This window comes from Pinus tabuliformis, chromosome 3_2 (assembly GCF_031772625.1).
Source record: "Pinus tabuliformis cultivar Carrire ecotype Pingquan chromosome 3_2, CPIR1, whole genome shotgun sequence".
NCBI classification, from domain to species: Eukaryota; Viridiplantae; Streptophyta; class Pinopsida; order Pinales; family Pinaceae; genus Pinus; species Pinus tabuliformis.
Genome location: NC_142302.1, coordinates 610860964 through 610866553, shown reverse-complemented (window position 1 = coordinate 610866553; position 5590 = coordinate 610860964). Strand labels below are relative to the sequence as shown.

The following is a 5590-nucleotide window of genomic DNA, read 5'->3' as shown; positions in this document are numbered from 1 at the left end:
CTTGTTTTCAGTACATGTCTTGTTATCAATTTTGTGAGAGGATCTCTCGAATTCAACATCACAGAGAGTTGGCCCGCCTCTTTGTTTTACATTTGCATGATGGACATGTCAATCTAGCAGGGGTAGATTTTACATTGACACCCGAGGTGATCTCACATGCTACAGGGATCCCGAATGTTGGTGAGGTGTGGCCTAAGCGCAAGTTGCTAGATACTGTTCACTTTGAGCCCTATGTCCGGCCACCATTCATGAGACATTTGGCGGGTGTTTTTCCATTCATATTTCTCCGGAGCGAGTATGCTCCCATCATGAGGCTTATTATGCACTATTTTAACTGTGAGGGCAGATTTTCACAGGTGTACTCATATCACATTCACCTCTTGATGCACTTCACCCGAGTAAGGATGATGAACATCCCGGTTTTCTTCTTTTAGAACATTCAGAGGATGGTGCCCATGTTGCAGAGGAAGACCCCGGCCCAGCAGTACAGGAGCCTATGTCATTATGGTTTGATTCAGCTCATAGTCTTGCATCAGTTGACTCAGCAGGGCATCTCATGGGAGGAGTTCATTTCCCGTGAGTTTTTCACAGCACCACCCCAGCCACATCCAGAGGTCATTCAGGAGGAGGGAGGACTATCTCAGCAGCCTGATATTCCGGACACTCGACATGTTAGTTCTTCACCTCAGCTCACTTACCAGAGAGGCCAGAGGGCCTTATTTGCAGCAGCCAGGCGAGTACTATCTCCACAGTAGGTGGAAGGGGTCTCGCCTTCATCATCAGCACAGCGAATGTTATCTCCACATCAAGTGGAAGGGGCCTCGCTTTCTTCACCAGCACAGGCACCACAGAGGGGCAAACAACCCATGATTCATGAGGGTCCATTAGGAGTTCCAGACACTGAGATGATTGATCTTGAGGCCAGTTCTCCTAGCCGAGAGGCAAAGGAGATCATTCAGCATCTCAAGGCTGAAAATGATGTTTTGCAGAGGAGACTTGAGGGTGCCCAATGGACTATCACTTACCTGGAGCAGCGAAACAAACAGTTGGAGGAGGAGAAAGTACTTGATGAGTTATGGAGGATTCGTAGTGACCGAGTCTTGAACCGAAGAAGACCCGGTGATCCATTGCCTGCTGACCGAGAGTCTATGCTCATCCAGGTGAATGCACACTTAGAGAGGCTATTGGCTAAGGCCAACCAAGAGAAAAATCTGCAGAGGAATATGAAAAATCATTATTGGGCAAGGATGCATGTATGCAAAGCCAAAATGAAAGTGTTTCAAAGGAGGTTGACCGAGGCTCAAAAACGGAGAAAGAAGCCAAATCCCCTCCGTATCTTGGCTGAGGCTTCACTCAAGGATCATGGCACTCATTAGCCTAGCCACAGCTCAAATCCCAAAAAATTCTGAAAATTTTGGGTAATTTTGGCAATTTTTGGAAATTTACAGGTTTTGGCTGCTCAACGGGTCTCACCCCCGGTGAGACCCTTTGTCATGGCAACTTCTTTTTGCAAAAACTCAGCATCTCTGGATTTTTCATGCAAATTTACATATGGCTGTGGATGGACTTGAGTTTTTATGGAGTTTTGGGCCTCCAAAAGGTCAAAATACATGCAAAATTTGACTTTCTGCCCCTTTTTTCAGTTGCAGAAACCAGTCTTGGGAGAATGAAGTTTTGACAGGGCAAATGACCTACAAATTCAAAAATTCTAGTTGGGTTGGAAAGTAGACTCACAGACCTTTCCAACCAGCCCAATTTTGCTCAATTTGGCCACCCGCAAGTGCCTCAAACAGAGCTCCAAAGGGGCGTGACCCGTCAGGCAGGGGGGCGCGACCCGTGAGGCAGTTTTTGCCAGAATTGACTTGTTCAGCCCAGAAAACGCAGTTTTGACCCAGTTTGACTTTTTGGGGTGGAAGATGATTATCTTTGATGTAATTATTGCAACTCTAAGACACTTTTACTCTTGTTTAACACTTCTAGAAGATTCATTCATGTAAAGGGTAAAAATTGAATGTATGAACTGGTTTCCAAGTTTATAGAGGCAAGTTGTTTTGACTGCCTATTTTCTAGTGTCTAGTTTAGAAGTTGTTGAAACAGCTCCTAGGATAGTGAGCTTGACCCATGGAGGTAGGGAAAGAGGTTAGGTCATCTATATTATGTACTTTCTTTCTCATTTTCATGGTTGGACTCTTGAGGGAGAAGCTATCATTGTATTATTTCACTGTATCTTTGCAATTTTTGGCTAAGGAAGACCAGGGTTTTGCAGTCCTCTTTGGGATTCTTGTGGACTCATGTGTTGATGGTGTGTTTCTCAATGTTCTTGTAAGTGTGTTTATGTGATCATCTCCTTTCTTTCCTTCTGCATATTAAACAAATGAAGTGTTAAAGTAAGAATTCATGCTTGCCATGCTCTGCTTTTAAATTTGTTTAATTTCTATGTTTTCTACTGTTTAAGGAGAATTCAAAGTATTATTTGCTCTCCTTAGCTCCTCACTGGTCTTTTCCATCCACTCACCTCAATCAAAGGCATCAATATGGTCTCCTACCTCGCCCCAAAGAACCCCCTGCAGAAACTGTGTCAAATCCCCGCACCCAAAATTCCAATTCCTCAATTTGCCACCAAAAACCCAAAAAACCCTAAATCAACCTTTTTAATCAGTTTACTAGCCTAATATCAGTGTTACCTTGTTGGTCATCTCATCCCATTGCAGATCTATCGAGATTGACCGGAGAGAGACTTCTCCTGCCCCGTAGGGCTAGCTACGAGGCTAAATGGTTTGATGTAGCCTTGAGGTTTACCTTTCTCAGCCTGAGGTGAAATTTCAAGCGCTAACATACTGGCGACCATACTGGGGAGAACATTCAACTTGTTGATTGTCTTGTCCCAGTACATGCAATCAAGGTGCAGATCTGATGTTGATGGTGGACAACAGTCAGATACATATGCAGGCTGAACCATTCACCTGGCAACTCCAACTCGATCCAGACATTCCAGTGCTTGTTGATCCATTCATGCAATGGAAGGGTATGTGGCAAACCCTGCCCTGTGTGAAGCTCTAAATAAATTTAGAGAATGTTTAGTGGATATTGAAATTAATGAAGAATTTTTCAGTACCTTCCTTCAATGTTTGAAATCACCAAAGTTTCCTTTTGAAGTTAAAACTGGTGCTTGTGAGTTAGTTGTTGAAAGAGTTGAAAAGGAGATTCAGTGTCTCAATGAGCAGATTCAGTCATATGATTTCCAAGACCCTAAAAAGTTCTTGGAAATCCTTCCTCATTCGAAACAAGATATCATAGAATTGCCTACAGTCGTTTACATTGACAATGTGCAGCTGGAAGTATGTGTTGCAGAGTTGGGGCAGCCAACAGAGTCCGGCTTCCGTGATCCTATTGCAGTATACATGGAAATGTTTTTCAGTTTGATTGATAGATCAGGCTTTCTTGTCCGTGACCAAGCTCATTATGTGCATGAAGGGCTGCCAGCAACTGCATCTGTGACTTCGTGGCAGCATTCTCAAGCGGCTTCATTTTCAGGTTTACTTGAATGGTTAATTTGGCATTTTAGTGTTACCTGATCTAGTGTTTGTACAGCAAAGTAGGGTAGCTTTGTAAATAAATAAGCAGCCATAAGGGCAACATCTTGTTTTAGTTTGCTTGAAGATTGTTTGAGTTCAGTTTCAGTTTGAAAATTAAGTCAAGAGTTGGGTCGATGATGACTCCATTTCCCAATGGGTGGAGGCATTGTCTGCTCTCCCAAAGTTCTGCGGTTCTTGGCACCTCCACGGAGCGGCAGCTGCCATCCCAAGTGGAGCCGATGTTAGACTCCGGCTCATGTCAGAGATTGATTCTTCTTCAAAACCCTGTTTTGAAGAAGAAATCATTTAAATGTTGCATTTTAGATTATGTAATTTGTTCTTCAGCTCTTCAACTGGCAGCGACTTCAAGCTCCTACCTCTGTAAAAGCACAAAGAAAACAAAGCATACATCAGACTCTACTGTTGATGAATTTGGTCAGTTTTTATCTTCATATGGTTTCAACTATCATGGCATAGAGGTTCCCTACAGTGGCACCCTTGGTACAGAGCTTACTTGTGAAATATTCATTGGTCCAGTTTACTATCAACGACTTCGTCATATGGTTTCAGATAAATTTCAGGACAATGTCTTTGTGCAATTATTTTGCTCCATCTAGTATCGTGTTGTGAAACAGAATGCTGACAATGCATTTTATGAGCTGCAAAATCCTTAAGAACAAATTCAAGCTTATGTGTTTGATGTGGTTCGAGCAAATGTTCCAAAGATGAATTTGGATGAATTGTTTGAGCAAAAGGGCGATGTTGCCAAAGTTGTGTTAGAAGAGCTTGAAAAAGCAATGGGGTCATATGGGTATAACATACAACAAATACTTGTGGTTGATATAGTTCTGGATCCTTCAGTACAGAAGGCAATGAATGAGATCAATGCAGCTCAACGACTTCAACTTGCAAGTGTGTTTAGAGGTGAAACAGACAAAATACTACAAGTTAAAAGGGCAGAAGCTGATGCAGAGGCAAAATATGTTGTTGGTGTTGGGGTTGCACGACAGAGACAAGCTATCACAGATGGGCTACGAGAAAATGTGTTAGAATTTTCCCATAAAGTCCCCGGCACTTCTTCGAAGGATGTCATGGATTTAGTCATGATAACTCAGTACTTTGACACAATAAAAGATTTTGGGGCATCATCCAAGAACACGACTGTCTTCATTCTGCATGGTCCAGGGCATGTGAGAGACGTCAGTGAGCAAATAAGGAATGGACTTATGGAAGCATCAAGTGTTTCTCAGGATTTGCTTTAGAAAATTGTGAAGGATTTGATACTGTTTATGGTGCATGAAATTTGCTTGGTTCCTTTACTTTCTATGTGAATCCGGTGTCAAATTTCCTTGCTGAAGATGGTTTTTTTGAGAAAAGTTTTCCTCTTTTAAGCTATGGTAAAATTGAAGATAATACTTTGGAAAATTTGAATTGGGGCTGCTCCTATCCCAGCATAAAAACTAAAAAACAAAATTCAAGCAGATCACCACCACCTCAGACTGTAATTCCAAAGACAGATCCAGATGCTGCAAAGTGTGATTTTTCCTTGGACAATCTTACTATTAAAGAACTTCATGAAACTTTCAAGGCAACATTTGGGCGAGAAACCTCTGTTAAAGATACACAGTGGCTGAAGCGGCGTATTTCAATAGGGACAAATGTGAGTAAGAAGACAAATAAAAGAAAAGATAAATTCAAGGTCTATGAAGAGTCTTGTTCAACAATTTCCCAATGATTCTGATAACGTACAGGTGATTAAGAGTGAAGTGATAGTGGATGGTTCTGTAGAGGCGGTAGCCAGGAAAAGACCTCTTGGCAGGGATTCTTCCACCACTTTGCTTACAGATTTTGTCCCCAAAACAGAGTTTCAATTGTCAAATGATGAAGTTCCACTTGGAGAGGAGAACAGAGCGGATGGGTAAAGGATACAACTCCCTTTGTGTGCATCTTTCTTGCTGAGTATTTCACTGGCCATAAACTCGTGAAGCGCTGGTCAATGTTGGATCGAATCACAA

The 5590-nt window shown here is 42.2% G+C and overlaps 1 pseudogene; it reads left to right on the top strand.

Annotated features, from left to right (window-relative positions):
- Positions 1 to 4243: 4243 nt before the first annotated feature.
- On the top strand, positions 4244 to 4837 carry LOC149182096 (protein PPLZ12 pseudogene; annotated as a pseudogene).
- Positions 4838 to 5590: the final 753 nt, after the last annotated feature.